This window comes from Lactuca serriola, chromosome 3, assembly GCF_051521515.1.
Source record: "Lactuca serriola cultivar US96UC23 chromosome 3, Lser_US96UC23_V15, whole genome shotgun sequence".
Taxonomy (NCBI): Eukaryota; Viridiplantae; Streptophyta; class Magnoliopsida; order Asterales; family Asteraceae; genus Lactuca; species Lactuca serriola.
The window spans coordinates 251165855-251185339 of record NC_136410.1 but is presented as its reverse complement, the minus strand read 5'-3'; positions in this window follow the sequence as shown (position 1 = coordinate 251185339).

Sequence of the window (19485 nt, the reverse complement as noted above, 5' to 3'; positions counted from 1 at the left end):
TCTTGCCCCTTCCCTGCCCACAGCCAAAACAGGAGCAGCGGGTGGATTGGGAGTTAGTGCAACAGACTTGTCCTTGAGGTTGCTCTCAGCAGTCCTTAGGAGCCCTTGGAGTTTGCTAAGGGTGACCTCTTCCTTGTTCATGTGGTAGGTCATCCTAAATTGGTTGTAGCATGAGGGAAAGGACTGAAGAACAATGTCGATAGCCAAATCTTCCCCAAAGTTGACATTCAACTTGCGAAGACGATCAACATACCTTTGCATCTTTTGCAAGTGCACGGTTAGAGACTCTCCACTTCCCATTTTAGCAGTAATCATATTCATTATGATCTCATAGCGCTCTTTCCTCGCGCTTTGGTGGTATCTCTCTATCAAGTATAGATGCATCTCATAAGGATACATGTCCTCATAGGATTTTTTGGAATTCGGAGTTCATCGTGGCTAGCATGATGCAATGGACTTTCATTGCATCACGTTCATGGGTCTCAAAGACAGCCATTTCTTCGGGAGTACCAATTTATGGATTGATCTTTTCGAGCTTCTCGTCGAGAACATACTCTTTGTCCTCGTAATGTGCGATCGTGGTAATGTATCTTATCCATTCGCTAAAGTTCGATCCGTCAAAAGTCACTTTTTGACAAAGGCTCAGTTGCGTGAATGAGCTAGCAGCAACGTTGTTCGCGTTAGACATCTATAAATAGAAAGCAACAAAGTTTGATTAGAGTTAAGTCCATAATTAACACAACAACAAAATTCGCGTTAGACATCTCCAATATATCATAAAATTCAGATTTTAATGACCCAAAACAATTACGGCAAGTATCCTCAAGCAAAACAACAAGAAATCCCGAAATTGACTCTTTCTGGCGCTAGAACTCACCGAGTTCCTCTGTGAACTCGCCGAGTTGGAGCTATTCGCCGAGTCCACATTGGAACTCGCCGAGTTCACCAGTCAGAAGCATAAAAATCGAATTTTCAAGCAACAAGCAATTAACCAAAGCATCAATTCAATAGAAATCAATCAAAGCTCTGATACCACTGATGGGTTTGATCCATAAGAACTTTCCTATGTGCACATGCAAACCCTAATGCTTGGATCTAGGTTTCTCTAATCGAACATGCAATGTATCCAGGCTTACAATTCTAGATCAAGTGCAAACAATTGAATCATATCATATGAAATCAGATCTAAAAGAATACATTGAGTTGCTTTGCTTGAAACTTCTTGTTCTTGGAGCTTAGAGTCACAATTGTCACTCCTCTAATGGCTTACAAACACCAACTAGCAAGAGGATGCTCTTAAGAGAGAGAGAGAGGAGGTGAGAAATCGGCTCTAGGGTTTCTTCCTTGCAAGAGTATCGCCGATTTCCCTCACCCAAGGGGTCTATTTATACTATGAGATACTAAGGTTACACCCTTAAGCCTAATTGAATAACTTAGGCCCTAAGCAATCAAAAGATCCTCCTAGATATGAGGCTTGGACGATTTTAAGGTATCCTAACCCTAAAATCCGTCCACCCTAATATCCATAAGGATACATAGCCCAAAACACAACTATCACACATTTGACAATTTATGCCCCTTTATTCAATTAACCTCTTTAAGTCACCAAATTAATTCTCAATTAATATATGACTTATATCAATCAAATAATATTATTATTCCTTTAATATATTACTCTCATAATATATTAACAATAATATCTCTTCTCTCTTTACAAATCATCTTGTCAACTTGCTATTGTGAAGGCAAACCAAAAGGACCATGCACAACCGGGTCAAGTACTTACCAAATATAGTTACAGCCTTAGACTCTAATCCAACACTTGCACCATAAGGAATACGGATCCATTTTCAGTCGCCACCACCATTTAACAATGAGTCTCATATTAAGTGCTCTGATAGATTCGACCCCGAGGCCTCCATCTTCTTTGGAAGCGATCACCTTGTCCCATGAGACCCAATGGATCTTCTTTTTCTCATCATTCCCTCCCCACATGAATTTCCTGTGTATTTTCTCAAGCTTATCAACAACTCTAGTTGGAGCCGTGAATATCGACAAATAATATGTAGGCAAGTTACCCAATACGGATTTCATATGTAGCTCACGAGATTTATCAAGTATTAAATTTGTATTTATTTAAGGAAAATGATTATATAAGTTTGGACTTGGGCCTTTGGGCCTTAACGATAGGGTTGATGACGGAAGAACGCGGGGTGTAACCCCCATGTACTCCCAGCGTAATCAAGGATCCAAGACGCGGGCTTAAGCGTGTACGCCAAGCGTACCAAAGGGTACGCGTAGCGTACGCACGTAGTGTCTTAAACCCTAATTTTGGGACTTATCCCAATATAAAGGATGTTATGACCTTGGACCAGCCTCCCTAACACCCTTAAGCAGTCATCTCGAAAACCCTAGCCTACTTTTGTGTGTTCTTAGCCATTGGAGAGCATTTGGTGTAGTTTTGGGGCATTGGAAGAGAAAGGAACTTGAAGAAGGAGAAAGGATCCACCAAGAGCTTGTATATCTTGAAGAGTAGCACCATTTATGACTTATTTGAGGTATCAAGTTCCAACCTTGACCATTATCTTCATAGATTTGTTGTTGGCAGTGTTTAAAGTTACTTTTGGACTCAATTGCTTAGAGTTCTTGCATCTTGACGACTTCAGACCATAATACCTGTCCTTTTGGGCTCCTAGAGGCACTAGGAGTCATAAAAATCGGATCTTGATGGTTAAGCAACAACCATGCAAGGGTTAGTGAGTTTTGGGGCTAGTTAGATGGACCAAAGTCATGTTTTGACCCCAACCTTGCATGAAAGCACATCAAGTTCGTGACTTTATGGTTTAGGATGTCTTAAAAGACCTGGATCTACAGTTTGGATGAAAGGACTTACTGGATTAAGTCAAAAAAATTAAGCCTTTAAGGAACTGGCTAGTACGCTCGACGTACTCCCCGTGACGCACCGCGTACTGGGTCAAACCCCCGATTTCTGGTCAAGGCAGCGTACGCTGGGCGTACATGCCCGTTACTCTGCGCATACGCCTATAGTTTGAGAATTAATGGACTATTGGGCCTAAAGAAAATGGGCCTGGACTTTTGGGCCTCATGGCCCACTATGAAGCATGATTTCGGACTTAAGGACTTAGGACTCGAGTATTGGGCCTTCATGGGCCAAGTTGGGCCGTTGAGAATTATTATGATGGACTTGGATATTTTGGGCCCATTTAGGGAATAAGGGCCAATTCAGTAAATGGTCAGTTATTGGGCCCTTAGGGAATCCTTAAAGGGCCACAGGAAAGTTAGGCTTAATAAGTTAGTATTGGGACTTCGGTATGTCCAGTTGGGTCAAAGGGGTAAAATGGTCATTTTACGCTAAGATTAGTTATCAGATTCTGATTAAGTGTCTTTATGGAAATTATAGTCGGAGAGTCGCTGGAGCAGCAGCAGACAGAGATTTCTCACCTAGTTTATCAGCAGTCACTTGTACGATGTGAGTTACCTTCCAGTAGCGGTGGCTCTACGGCCACAATGCCGACCCACCAGTAGGAGTTGTATGTTAGATGATTGTCTTTGTGATATTCATCTAGGCTTGCTACTACCTGATATGTTTATGTGCTAGTATGCTATGATGTTATGTGATCGTAGCAGTAGGGGAGATAGTCCCCAAGCTTACCTGTCGATAGAGCCGAAGGGGTAGTAATACCCTGTTATGCTAGATAGATTATGATTATGTGATATATGTTATGTGGTAGTAGTAGAGGGGTGAAATAGTCCCCGATGCCCGGTCGAAAGGACTGAAGGGGAGGCCAGCACCCAGATATGCTAGGCAACGTCCAGTCGAAAGGACCGAAGGGAGGCCAGCACCCAGATATGCTACGCAACGTCCGGTCGAAAGGACCGTAGGGGAGGCCAGCACCTAGATATGCTAGGCAATGTCCGGTCGAAAGGACCAAAAGGGTAGATCGGGCACCCAGATATGTCTAGCAGTATGTATGTTTTATGTTTGTAAGCTATGTGGTATGATGGGGGAACTCACTAAGCTTCATGCTTACAGTTTTCAGTTTTGTTTCAGGTACCTCTTCAGCGAAGGGGAAAGAGACGGTGCGGTAGCTGCATATCACACATACATCAGATTTCCGCATTATTGATTCATGGGATTGTACTCTGGTTTTACTACTATTGGTGTTTTGATTTCATACCAAGTCCTTAGTTTGAGTTTAGACACACCCGCGAGTGTGCCCGAATCCCTCAAACCAAGGCTCTGATACCAACTTGTAACATCCCAAATTTTATAAACAGAAGTTTGAAAAGATAAAAAGAACTTTGAAAAGAACAAGGTATGTGATGTGCGTAACCGGCCGAGCTCAAGTAAGTTTTCCCCAACTTACCCATACTAGTTTATGTTATGATTATCAGTTAGTAGAACAACATGCTAGATTAGGACTAAGGATCTAGGAAGGATGTGTTATGTGCATGTTACATGTGCTTTTGAGTTGCATGATAGTATTGGTTAGACAGTGTAGGATAGCCTATTTAGGTTATGCCTGCTTATATGAGCTTAGACTCGTATGCTAGCACATATTCTTTTTACATGGATAGAATTTGCTTGAGTTTGTTTCCTCTTTTGTCTGAGTGCTGCTTGCTTTGTGCTTTCTGGGACTTTGAGTGATAGGAGTTAGCAGTTAGGTGAAAATATTAAGTCACATGTAATCAGGGTTGAATAATCGTAGAGTGTTGGATTTGATCCTAGTGCGTAGCTCTCGTTTGAGTCTTAACTGTTATAGGGATGAGTCCCCTACCCGAAGGATTATCCGAGCCTCGTTACATGTGATGGTATTCAGGTAGTGGCTAACTAGAATTATGAGGAGACCTTCAACAGCTGAGGACTCGTTCGGGTCGGAGATTTCCCTAGGGCAAGCCTAGGATGAGAGTAGCAGAGAACACTGGTAATAGAAGGGACTTGGTGGAGTCAAGGCAGTTCTTGAGGAAAGTACGGATAGATGTGGAAGGTAGTATGGGCCCGTACTACTGAAAGCAAAGGATCCGTACATGAATCAGGGAAGGTTGAGACAAGACCAGGGAACTTCTAGTAGATGTGATCCCTCTAGATATATCAGTATTTCTGACGGTTGCCATTGTGTGTTTACAGAATGGTGGTTTTACACCCGAGACCAACAGTTGGCAGTTCAGGAGAGGGATTAGGTTCGGGTTTGGGTTCCGAGCTAGTGGATGAGAGGCTACACAAGTTTATCGCGTCAGAGATCACTAGAGGCATCCTTGATGCGACCTCGGTTATCATTGGTTCGATCAAGGAAGGGATAGTAGAGCTGACGGATGAGTGCCTCAGGGCATTCAGGAGCGACATGGTGACCAGCCAGTCAAGATCACACACACTGTCCTTCAAGGACTACAAAGACAGTGGTGCACTGGATTTCCATGGGGCGCAGGACCCCATTGCTGCCATACGATGGATTGCAAACATTGAGTCTGCACAGTTGACTAGCTTCTGCTCTGAGGGGTCGAAGGTTCGATTTGCTACAGGATGTTTGAGGGACAGGGCCAGGGATTGGTGGGAGTCGGTTGGTGACTCTCTTGGAGCCCCGACTATTGAGGCTATGACATGGTCGAATTTCATGACTCGGTTTAGGGTTGAGTTCGCACCCGTGGTGGAGCTTCAGCAACTGGCCTGGGAGTTCCTTGATATTAGACAGACGACTGAGACAGTGGCAGAGATCACCGCCAAGTTCCGGGAGAGGGCTTTATTGGTGCCCCAGTACGCAGGAGACATGGATACGAGGAGGACCCGATACCACGACATGGTGCGAGCCGATATTCGGGAGCATGTTAGTTTTTCAGCTTGTCCGACCCTGAATTCCATGATTGCCAAGGCGAGGGAGAGAGATATTGATTTGGAGCACCTCCGGAAGAGGAGGGCAGAGGGCGGGCATATGACTAGGGCTTCGGGGAAGAAGCCCAAGGGATCAAACACGGGGTGGAAAGGCCCACAAAGCCGAGGGCGCTGCAGGAAATGCGGCAAGGCACATGAGGGGGTTTGTAGGTTGGGAGCGTCTGGCTGCTACAAGTGTGGAAAGGCGGGGCATCGCAGCAAGGATTGTACCGCCCTTGCACCCACTTTTTAGACATCAGATTTGCTGTGTTTCCACTGCAACCAGCGGGGTTACAAAAGGGAGCAGCGCTGGTGAAGGCGCCAGCTCAAGCGACCCTGCGGATTACAGATGGACGGCAGGGCAAGGCAGAGGCTCTAGTGGTGAGGAGTCGAGCCTTCCAGTTGACTACCAAGGAGGAACGTGCTGCACCCAATGTGGTGATAGGTATGTTTCTTTCTCCTTGATATATTTATATGCTGCTTATGTTATTGACATGTGTTCTGTGTATATATGTTTAGGATCGTTCCATGTGAACGGTATCCCAATATAGGTGTTGTTTGACTCGGGTGCCAGTTGATCATTTGTTTCCCTTGCACTTAGCAGGAGGTTCCCTAAGTCTTCGGGCATGTTGGATTTCCCTTTAGAGGTTGGAGTTGTCGATGACCGATCAGTGCGAGCATCATCAGTTTTCAGAGATTGTGTACTGAGGCTATTCGAGGAGTGCTACCTGTTAGACTTGGTTCCCATTCCGTTGCATGGGAACAAGGTGATTATAGGCATGGATTGGTTGACCCCTAATAGGGCAGTGATAGACTGCGCACAACAGTTAGTGCGGGTCAGAACCGCAAGTAGGGGCGAGTTGGTGATTTAGGGCAAGAGGCCATAGCAAGGACCAACCCAATGCTCAGCAGCGAGGGCTAGGTGCTACCTACATTAGGGTTGCGTTGGGTATGTCGCCTATGTTATGGATACCCGAGAGGCGGGTAAGGTGACGGTGAGCGATGTATCGCTGGTGCAAGACTACGTGGATGTATTCCCAGAGGAGCTTCCTGTGATACCTACGGAGCGATAGGTGGAGTTCAGGATCGACCTAGTCCCTGGTGCAGCTCCGATAGCCAAGGCACCATATCGATTGGCTCCTCCCGAGATGCAGGAGTTGTCTACACAGCTACAGGAGCTGCTAGACAAGGGATTTGTCAGGCGAGGTATCTCGCCTTGGGGAGCCCCAATCCTGTTTGTCAAGAAGAAGGATGGGTCGCATCGCATGTGCATAGATTATCGGGAGCTGAACAAGGTAACGGCGAAAACCCGTTACCCACTCCCGAGGATAGATGATTTGTTCGAACAGCTTTACGGAGCATTATGCTTTTCCAAGATATATTTGCGGTCAGGATACCATCAGATGAGGGTCAGAGATGAGGATATATAGAAGACTGCTGTCCGGACTCGTTATAGCCACTACGAGTTCGTGGTGATGCCCTTCGGGCTCACCAATGCTCTTGCCGCGTTCATGGACCTCGTGAACCGCATGTGCTGACCGATGTTGGATCGGTCTGTGATAGTCTTTATTGATGATATCTTGGTCTATTGCAAGACACAGGAGTAGCATGAGGAGCATCTGCGAGAGGTTTTGGATACTCTGAGGAGGGAGGGCTTGTACTCCAAGTTCTCCAAGTGTGAGTTCTGGTTGCACGAGGTGCAGTTTATTGGGCACCTTGTCAACTAGAACGGCATTCTGGTCGACCCAGCCAAGGTGGATGCCGTGATAAGATGTGATGTTCCGAAGTCTCCATCTGAGATTCGGAGTTTCCTGGGATTAGCCGGATACTATCGGAGATTCATCCAGGATTTCTCCAAGATAGTCGTACCTTTGATGCAACTGACGAAGAAGGTCATAGTCTTTCGCTGGGGGCCTGAGCAGTAGGCAGCGTTCGAGACACTGAGATAGAGATTGTGCTAGGCGCCGATACTAGCCCTGCCAGAAGGAGTAGAGGATTTTTTTGTGTACTGCGACGTGTCTATTTCGGGTTTGGGCGTGGTATTGATGCAGAAAGGGCATGTCATCACCTACGCCTCGAGGCAGTTGAAGCCCCACGAGGTGAGCTACCCGACGTACGATTTGGAGTTGGGGCCGGTCGTCTTCGCCCTCAAGATTTGGCGACACTACCTCTATGGGGTCCGATGTACCATTTACACGGACCATAAGAGTTTGAGGTACCTCCTGGATTTGCCGAATCTGAACATGAGGCAGCGTTGGATGTGGTGACGGATTACGATTGCGAGATCCATTACCACCTGGGGAAGGCCAACGTGGTGGCCGATGCGCTGATCCATAAGGCAGTGCGGATCAGAGATATCTGCATGCGGATGACAGTAGTGACTCCACTGTTGAAGCTGGTCCAAGAGGCCTAGCAGGAGGCTATGAAGGAGGAACATCGGAAGAGCGAGCGTATTGTGGGATTGGTTTTCTCCATCGACTATGATAGTCGGGGGTTATTGAATCTTCACCGTAGGGTGTGGTCCCTTATCATGGAGGCGTGTGTCAGATATTGATGGATGAGGTGCACAAGTCCAGGTTTACTATCCATCCCGGGGCAACAAAGATGTATAGAGATATTTGTCTTCACTATTGGTGGCCCTGCATGAAGCGGGATGTAGCATGCTATGTGGAGCGGTGCTTGACCTACGGGAACATCAAGGCCGAGCACCAGAGGCCACATGGCAAGATGCAGCCGTTGGATATTCCCATGTGGAAATGGGAAGATATTACCATGGATTTCATCACCAAACTCCCCAGGACCGCACGAGGAGTGGATTCCATATGGGTCATCATGGATCCATTGACCAAGAGCGCCCATTTTATACCGATCTAGGAGAGTATATCGGCCGAGATGTTGGCCGACATCTACATTCGAGAGGTGGTGGCTCGACACGGAGTGCCAGTCTCTGGGATTTCTGACAGCGATGTACGGTTCACTTCCAGATTCTGGATGAAATTCCACCACGAGTTGGGTACTCGTTTACACTTTAGCACCGCTTTTCACCCGCATACAGATGGTCAGAGCGAGCAGACCATCCAGACTATGGAGGATATGCTGCGGGCATGTATGCTAGACTTCGGTGGTAGTTGGGATACCTACCTCCCCATTAGCTGAATTCTCCTACAACAACAGCTACCACGCGAGTATCGATAATCCTTCCTTTGAGATGTTATACAGGAGGAAGTGCAGGACCCCGATATGTTGGGGCGAGGTGGGCCATATGGTCATGGGGAGCACCGAAGTGGGGCTCAACACGACAGAGAGGATTCAGTAGGTCAGGGGCAAACTTCATACTGCACAAAGTTGGAAGAAAAGTTATGCCGACAAGCGTTGTTCAGACCTGGAGTTTCAGGTCAGGGATATGGTCCTCCTGAAGGTGTCGCCATGGAAGGGCGTCATTCGATTCAGGAAACGGGACAAGTTGGGCCCCATGTATATTGGACCCTTCAAGGTTATAACTCGGGTGGGCAAGGTGGCGTATATGCTGGATCTGCCATCGGAACTCAGTTAGATCCATAGCACATTCCATGTCTCCCAACTGCGGAAGTGTCTGGTAGGCGACTCTGCAGTGGTGCCTCTCGAGGATATTCAGGTGGATGATAGCCTGAACTACATCGAGCGACCAATAGCTATTCTAGATAGGAAGACGAAGGCACTGAGGAACAAGGAAGTAGTTCTAGTGAAGGTGTAGTGGCGGCACCGCAAGGGTTCAGAATGGACGTGGGAGCCAGAAGACGAGATGAGGGAGCACTACGCCGAGTTATTTCCAACAATAGCAACGGACTTCGAGGACGAAGTATAATTCAAGTGGGGGTGATTTGTAGCGCACTAGATTTATGAGGTATTAAATTTGTATTTATTAAAGGAAAATGATTTTATAAGTTCGGACTTGGGCCTTTGGGCCTTCACGATAGCGTTGATGACGGACGAACGCGGGGCGTAACCCCTATGTACGCCCAGCGTAATCAAGGATCCAAGACGCGGGCTTAAGCGTGTACGCCAAGCGTACCAAAGGGTACGCGTAGCGTACGCACGTAGTGTCTTAAACCCTAATTTTGGGACATATCCCAATAGAAAGGATGTTATGACCTTGGACCAGCCACCCTAACACCCTTAAGCAGTCATCTCGAAAACCCTAGCCTACGTTTGTGTGTTCTTAGCCATTGGAGAGCATTTGGTGTAGTTTTGGGGCATTGAAGAGAAAGGAACTTGAAGAAGGAGCAAGGATCCACCAAGAGCTTGTAGATCCAGAAGAGTAGCACCATTTATGACTTATTTGAGGTATCAAGTTCCAACCTTGACCATTATCTTCATAGATTTGTTGTTGGCAGTGTTTAAAGTTACTTTTGGACTCAATTGCTGAGAGTTCTTGCATCTTGACGACTTCAGACCATAATACCTGTCCTTTTGGGCTCCTAGAGGCACTAGGAGTCATAAAAATCGGATCTTGATGGTTAAGCAACAACCATGCAAGGGTTAGTGAGTTTTGGGGCTAGTTAGATGGACCAAAGTCATGTTTTGACCCCAACCTTGCATGCAAGCACATAAAGTTCGTGACTTTATTGTTTAGGATGTCTTAAAAGACTTGGATCTACAGTTTGGACGAAAGGACTTACTGGATTAAGTCAAAAAAAAATTAAGCCTTTAGGGAACTGGCCAATACGCTGGGCTTACTCTCCGTTACGCGCCGCGTACTGGGTCAAACCCCCGATTTCTGGTCAAGGCAGCGTACGCTGGGTGTACATGCCCGTTACGCCGCACGTACGCCTATAATTCGAGAATTTATGGACTTTTGGGCCTAAGAAAATGGGCCTGGACTTTTAGGCCTCTTGGCCTACTTTGAAGCATGATTTCGGACTTAAGGACTTAGGACTCGCATATTGGGCCTTCTTGGGCCAAGTTGGGCCCTTGAGAATTATAATGATGGACTTGGATATTTTGGGCCCATTTAGGGAATAAGGCCCAATTTGGTAAATGGACAGTTAGTGGGCCCTTAGGGAATCCTTAAAGGGCCACAGTAGAGTTAGGCTTAATAGGTTAGAATTGGGACTTCGGTATGTCCAGTTGGGTCAAAGGGGTAAAATGGTCATTTTACCCTAAGATTAGTTATCAGATTCTAATTAAGTATCTTTATGGAAATTATAGCTGGAGAGTCGCTAGAGCAGCAGCAGACAGAGATTTCTCACCCAGTTTATCAGCAGTCACTTGTACGAGGTGAGTTACATTTCAGTAGGGGTGGGTCTACGGCCACAATGCCGTCCCACCAGTAGGAGTTGTATGTTAGATGATTTTCTTTGTGATATTCATTCAGGTTTGCTAGTACTTGATATGTTTATGTGCTAGCATGTTATGATGTTAAGTGATAGTAGCAGTAGGGGAGATAGTCCCCAAGATTACCCGTTGATAGGGTCGATGGGGTAGTAATACCCAGTTATGCTAGATAGATTATGATTATGTGATATATGTTATGAGGTAGTACTAGAGGGGTGAAATAGTCCCCGATTCCCGATTGAAAGGACCGAAGGGGAGGCCAGCACCCAGATAGGCTAGGCAATGTCCGATCGAAAGGACCGAAGGGGTAGGTTGGGCACCCAGATATGCCTGATAGTATGTATGTTTTATGTTTGTATGGTATGTAGTATGATAGGGGAACTCACTAAGCTTCGTGCTTACAGTTTGTAGTTTTGTTTCAGGTACCTCTTCAGCAAATGGCAAAGAGTCGGCGCGGTAGCTGCACACCACACGCACATCAGATTTCCGCATTATTGATTCATGGGATTGTACTCTGATTTTAGTACTATTGGTGTTTTGATTTGGAACATGTTTTGGATGATTTATGGTTCGTTGTGATATTAGCAAGATTTTCAGAATTTTTTTTATAAATCAATTAATTAAAATGAAATCTTTGGATTCGAAATTTGGGACGTTACATCATGAAGGTTAACCGGCCCCTGAATGACAGTGATTTAGCTTTCCAAGTTGAGAGCTTTGCTTCAAATTTTTTTTATCACTGTTTCCCAGTTCTTAACTAGGTTCATATTAGCGTCGATAGGTACCCTAAGATATGTGAATGGAAGTGTACCCGCTTCACAACCTAAAATACTTGCCCAGTTTGAAGTTTCTTGGAGGTAGCTCTGTAACATCCTGTTTCAGATTTTTCATGATTAGGGTTCGTAAGCCACGAGCCGGGCATGGGGAGGTCTCGGGTTGCAGCGAGTTGCCAAAGTTTAGGGCATCTCATCACCTTTCTGTAGATATGAGGATCTTTGGAATCTAAGACATATCAAGAATCTATGATAGTTTGGAAGTTATGGCGAGTTTAGTCCTTATTGAGAAATGGGTGGCATCGGGTACGCTGGGCGTAAGTATGGTTACACTTAGCGTACCTTTAAGCGTGGAATGGACGCAAGGGCCACCTAGTATGCTGGGCGTACCAGAAGGTACGCTGGACGTACTAGGCGCTGAGGGAAAAGCCTAATTCGATTAGTGTCCCTATTTAAAGAATGAGATGGTCTCGTTTCTGGCCACCTTCCTCAGTCAATAAACCCTCTCAAACCCTAATATCCATTCTTGAGCTTGTGGGTGGCCATGTTGAGCTTATATGTCTTATTGTGGGCTCTTTGGAGTTAAGAAGGAGCATGGAAAAGAATATAGTTGAAGTCCATGCGTTTGGATCTGAGCGTTCTTGGGGCTAGAGCATCATTTGAAGGTATAAAGCTCAAAGCTTTCCCATTCTTTTGGTCCATGCTTAGTATGGTCCATTTTTAGGGCATGTCCCAAGATTGGAAATTTGTGAGTTGGGGAACTCCAGAGCTTAATAACCTGTCCTTTTAATTGTTTATAGTGGTGAAGAACCATAAAAATCAGATCTTGATCATGAGAATCAATCATGCGTGAGCTATGTGCATTTTGGGTTAAGAAAGTAATAGTTTCATGTGTTGTGACCTTATCAGCCATGCAAGGGCCTAAAGTCGTTAACTTTATGGAGTAAGAGATGTTAGGAAGTCCAGATCCAAGAGATGAGTTAAGGTTTTAACGTGTTAAGACCCATAAATTTGAGTAAGCAAAACTGAGAGTACACGCGGCGTAATTCCAGTACGCCCCACGTACTGGGTCGAGGTCCCCAATCAATTTCATGCGCACTTGAGTACACTGAGCGTGGCAATTAGGTACGCCCCGCGTAATCTCTCTATACGCTTTTGGACTAGACTTTATTGCTGGGCATTAATTGTTGGACCAAAATCTTTGGGCTTGTGTATTTGAGACTATGAGCAGAGAAAAATAATATAATTATGCCTTGGGCCCTTGGGTTGGGCTTGTCATGTAGGTTGAGGTGTGGGCTTCGAGGAGGCCCATTTATTATTGGGCCTTGGTGGGCCCAATGGGTCTAGGGCATTGATGGGCTGGTAGGTGGTCTATGTTTAGACCCAATTAGTGAGAGGTTAGACTTAGCTCCTAATTTAGATAATTGTGGGTTTGGCACAAAGTTAGAGGTCGATGCATAGCAGCAGTGTGTATAGGAGCTGTTCTTCATCTGAGGTGAGTCTTCTCACTATACTTTACCTAGATTAGTAATCAGAGTTATGTGACAGACTATTTTGTATGCTATTTATATGATGTGATACACTGCATTATTTCTATGTGATTTATGATATGTATGCTTTAGAGTTTACAGAGTTAGGACCGGAAGGTCCACAGAGTTAGTACCAGAGGGTCCACAGAGTTATGGGATTGGAGGGTCCCACTGAGTCACATTGACCAGAGGGTCAAACAGAGTTATAGCCTCGAGTGGCTAATATGTGTTGTATGTGGTATTTTGGGGAACTCACTAAGCTTCGTGCTTACCGTGTTATGTGTTATGTGTTTCAGGTTTTCTTCTCAGGATCGCGGGACGATATCAACTTGATTATACACACTAAAGAAAGAGTTATGAGGATCCTGGATTATTACGGATTTGTTCTTTGTAATTGAATAAAAGAGATTTTTATACAATATGTTACGAAAAGTATGAATTTTAGAAATGAAAAATTGAGGGATTCGGATGCGCCTTCGGGTATATCTAGACTCAAACTGAGGAAATGAGGAAAATTTTCAAAATAAATGATTTTTCTGAAACGAGCAGGAGTTTCTAAGAGAAAACGGGAAGGAGCAGTGTGTATAATCAGCCAGAGCCTGAATGGTGATTTCCCAAAATACCCTTACTTTTGTGTTATGAAATATGTTATGAGATATTATGCATGCTAGAGATAGGCTAGGTATTTAATATTTTAGGACTAGAGTGTCCTGATTTGTGATGCCTTAGCCTAGGAGTTGCTGTTATTTGTGATGCACTTTTGAGTATGTGTTGAGTAAGAGTATCCAGCAGGAATCATATATAGAGAGGGATTTGGGTAGAGGAGTAATCTAGGAGAGATACGTGGATGAGAACTGGAGGAGCCTATTGAGATAGTAGTTAGATGCCCGCGTGGGGTAGAGTCTCTTGAGTTAGGTGACACCTGCTTAGTGTGAATAGAGCCAATAGAGCTATATCCTAAAGTGGTTTTACGTGCTGGTAGAGATTGTTCGATGCCTGAATGCTACTTGCTTCGTGCTTCGTAGAACTCTCGATGATGGGAGTTAGCTACTAACTGAATATGACAATATTCAGGAGGTAGATGGTTGGCATCATTAGGAGTTCTTCAGCACCTGATGGCAGAGAAGTGTGAGAATCTAGGAAGAGACTAGGGGGTGACCATGGTTAGATGAGTGCGCTGACAAAGTGGAGCATTTCGCTGGGGAGCGAACACGCGTGACGGAATTGGTGATCGAAAAGGTTGAGCAGCTACCTAGAAACTCTGGGATGGTCCATGTAGAAAGTATGGGTAAGTGTGGCAAGTAGTATGGGCCCGTACTACCGAAAGCAAAGGACCCATACTCGATACAGGGGATATTCCAGAGGATCTAAGTAGAAGATTGAGAGGCGATATCATGGTTAGGGTACCATGATTGGTAGCAGATTGAGAGGTGATATCATGGATCGAGTACCATGATTGGTAGCAGATCGAGAGGTGATAACATGGTTCGAGTAGCATGATTGGTAGTAGATCGAGAGGCGATATCATGGTTCGGGTACCATGATGGGTAGCAGATTGAGAGGTGATATCATGGTTCGAGTACCATGATTGGTGGCAGATCAAGAAGTGATATCACGGTTCGAGCACCATGGTTGGTAGTAGATTGGGAGGTGATGTCATGGTTAGGGTACCATGATTCATAGAAGATAGTGCTTATGCCTTTTCCAGCTATCCCGTTGGTATTGTTTGACTAAGGTCGGATGTGATAGAGTCTGGGGGCAAGAGGGTCGTGTTGCACGAGTTTCGATGAGGCATACCTTGAGAGGGAAATAGGGTTAGTCCTAAGGAATTTTGGTGAGATGCCAGTAGGAGTCACGGGACACAAGGATGAGTAAGGATGGTGTTTATGGGAGATTACGGTCTGAGTTGAGCGATCAGTCGATAGTGGAGGTGTCACCTTCTGTGACCCGAGTGGTGTTATTTCTGTTTCTTGAGGGAGACGTAAGAGGTGTTGAGATTTCGGTTTCTGAGTTTGGGGTGAGCCTTATGGGATCGCACTGATGGTGATCTTCAATCAGAGTATCTGGCAGTAGGTCTGTTGCGAGGGAATGATATAGCTTGAGTAGGTTGTCAGTGGGGACTGAGATAGTCAAGGACCAGGATACACCATATTTGAGTATAGTAGGGCATGTGTTAGCTGTAGCGTTGGACGATCAAGAGGAGTATATCAAGGCGGTGACTCTTATTGTCTTTGATGGGTATAGAGAGTTGAAATGTGGTTTCTGCTCTTATGATAAGGGACGTTTCAGAGCGATGGGCGAGGAGTCCAGGATGAGGAGTATGATAGTTCATTATTTCCAGATTAAGAGTTAGGGTTAATACTGGACAGTTGGGAGGTCCGCTAATGGTATGGTGTGAGATTCTGAATGACTAGAGGCAGTCTTGATGGTAAGTTCTGAGGATTTCATCCGAGATTCGAGTATTTAGAGTTGCTTGGTCTCTGTCGGGGAGATCATCGAGCGTTGCATAGCACCTTCCAAGAGTAGGTGCGATGCTATTGGTGGAATCAGTCTGTGGGATTGATTTTCGGTGCGCCAATTGGTGATGGTTCGATCCCTAGGTGGGGGAGAATCAGCTATTTTATTGAGCGGATCAAAGATTCGTTCAACAATGGTTAGAGATCTGGATATAGAGACCTGCGGTGCGGATTCATGAATCCAGGGTTATTGGTGATCAAGGCGAGGTGCAGAGCGAGTTAATGCAGATGGTATATGGTTGAAAAAGGACGAGTGTCTCCACAGCAAGTGACCGTTGGTTGGAGACCTTGTGGTGGATAGGAATTCTTTAAGGTTATAATGATGAAATAAAGGTGGTTGGCTCGCAGGGTAGTCCGTTGGTTGAGGAATGCTGGTTCAATGTTTGGGCTGTTATGTAGTTTGGGAAGGGCAGGAGTTGATTAGTCAACCAATTTCAAGGTCATTATGAGTTTTCTAGCATGGGTATGAGCAAAATGGGAAGGAGTTTCAGATTGCCATCAACATGTTCTGGGTCGTTGACGATCCCTCCATATTTCAAAGTGAGAATTTGAAGTATTGTGAATTTCGGGTTGTATATCAGGAATATCAGTGGCTGAGGAGAGACTTTGTGAGGTTCTAGGGTGGTGTATCAAGGTATCCGAGTTTAATGTCTTGGATTTCAGATAATTTTGGGTCGTGAGTTGAGACGGCAAGTGGTGTGTCAAGCATCTATGATTCTAGTGGGAGCCCTTTCGGTTAATGACGGCAAGTGGATTATCTAAGGCAATGGATTGCAGCAAGGAAAGGTGTTTTGTTATGACGATTGTCGTCAGTTATAGTGGTGCATAATTCAGGTAGGTGTATGCACCTATCTATGGATGATCCGCAGAGCCTGAGTTAAGGATCGCAGTGTGGGGTCGACCTAAGGATGAGATTGTGAAGTGCTAAGAGCAAGTGGGGTGAGACTACGGAGAGTTGCAGTTTAATGAGTCATAGAGAGGGTGTTGTGATGCTACGGGCAGCCGTAGTACTCACTAGTCAGAGAGAGGGTGTTGTGATGCTACGGGGAGCCGTAGTAATTGATGGGTTATGAACAAAACATCATTCCTATGGTGTACATGCAAACCCTAATAGCTTTTGGATCTAGTTTGTCTAATGAACATGCAATTGAATATCCAAAGCTATAAACCCTAGATCTAGCATACAATTAATCATATTAACATATGAAAGGGTTTTAGATCTTACCTTGATTGTTATGTAGCAATAACAATCTCAAATCCTCCTTTGTAATGGCTTTAGAAAGCTTAGAATCACAAGTGTCAGCCCTCTAATGGCTCACAAACACCAAGAGCAAGAGGATGAAGAATGATAAGAGAGGAGGCACCCAAAAACGTGTAGAAACCCTAAGGAATTAGTTGGCCACGTTTTTAGTGCCCTAGGGGTCCTTAAATAGTGAGGCTATTAGGGTTATCTAACAAGGAAACCCTAATTTGACTGCTTAGGCCCTAAGCAACCCATGGACTCCCTCCTTAGAGGCCTTGGACGATTTCTAATGGGTTTCCCCATAGAATTTGTCCACTCCATCCTCTACGGAGTCCATTAGCCCAATATTCAACTATCACACAATTGACAGTTCTAGTCCGCTTTATTTAATTAATGTCTTTTAGCCACAAAGTTAATTCTTATTAATTCTTGAGTAATATGAATTAAACAATATGATTTCTCCTTTAATATATTATTCTCATAATATAGTAATAAATCATAATTAATCCTCTCTCTCTATAATTCATCCTATCAAGTTGCTTTGGTGAAGGCAACCCAAAAGGACCATGCACCATCGGCTCAAGTACATACCAAAATAGTTATGGACTTACACACTAATCTAATAGTCTCCCACTTGGATAAGTCTAATAACTATTTTGCGTATGACTTCAGATCCTGATCTGCATACGTAGCTTTCAAAAACCGCTGTCAACTCTGATCCTATCAGAAGCGTGTCGTTTAGATAAGGGATCATATATTCCTCCATTCTAGATATCATATATACATGAGACATGGATTTCAATCATTCTCTCTATACTGTTTCCCGATTTCCGATTTATGACGACTGACAACAGACTACAATTGAACACATCAAATTAGTCCCGGCTTGGCCAAGCGCTTATGTGCCATCACTAAATCATCGAGGGGCCCACAGATATCGCTTTCATCCCACTTTGGATAAAAGGAACGGATAAACTTTGATTCAATGCTTGCTTGCACTCACTCACCGAATCACTCACAACAATATGTTTTATGACACCAATTTAGTGGTGCGTTTACATATTATCAATGTGTAACCGACTCGCAAGATACAACTCAGACATCTCGGTTTCAAGAATATAAGATATTATCGTCTCACCAATCACTCGTGATAAAATCAATGAAGTGATCCAAGTGAGCGTGGGTTTAATCCAATGCTCAAATCATATTCATAAGCACTCATGAATGTTGCAACAAACATTTGCTTATATCTAATACACTTTAGACAATCCACACACCAATTCACAACAGTCTTCATTCATACCTACTTCCAACATATGAACGATTGTGGTCCATTCAAATAATTTGATTGTTCTGAACCAAATTAATTATTCAGGAAGTCAAAACATGCAAAGTGAAACACAAGAACAATACTAATCCCATATGGCCCCAAACTCTGGGTATAAATAAAATATTTTAATAAATCACCATATTGATTACTCATTATTTGTTGTTCCAGGTAATCAACTTCTTACTTGAATTATTACTACACTTGTCCTATGCTCTCAGCATGCACACAATTTTTACCTACGGTCCTTACTTTGTGAAATAGATCAAATGAACACATTTCCAATCATACTCATTTTACAACTCCCAATCCTTATCATAAGTATAAGAATATCAAATTCTTGTTACTTATGCTAGATTCTAACATTTTATGCAATGCTTCTTTCGTAAAGTCATAGCTCAAAATCATCAAGACTTGGCCAATCTCTATCAGAAACAATTCTTTAGATATGATGTCTCTCACTCAAAGTACATTCCTTTGAACATCCTTCTTGCATAAAATTTTCTAATCTAGACATAGATTCTCAATATCCAACTCCCAACATGGAAACATTTCCATATTCGCCATATGATAATTCATTCTTAATAGAGTCTTATCTATTCATAATAATGTCATCCAATACCATACTTCCAACTACTCACAAGCGACCAATCCTCAGCGAGCTTTGGATCGTCCTTTGATAGTTGTTTGATTATATTAGTTAAAACTGATTCTAGTCCTTTTTCCCTCTAAATGCGCTAGACATTTGGAAAATTTTAGAATAGTCAAATATAATAACACTGGCAATCAATCCTATACCCGAAGCATATGGGACACGATGCATAATATCTTACATAAAGATATGATACTTTATCAATCTTCTTCCATAATATTTTATGTGTCTCGTTCTTACAATTC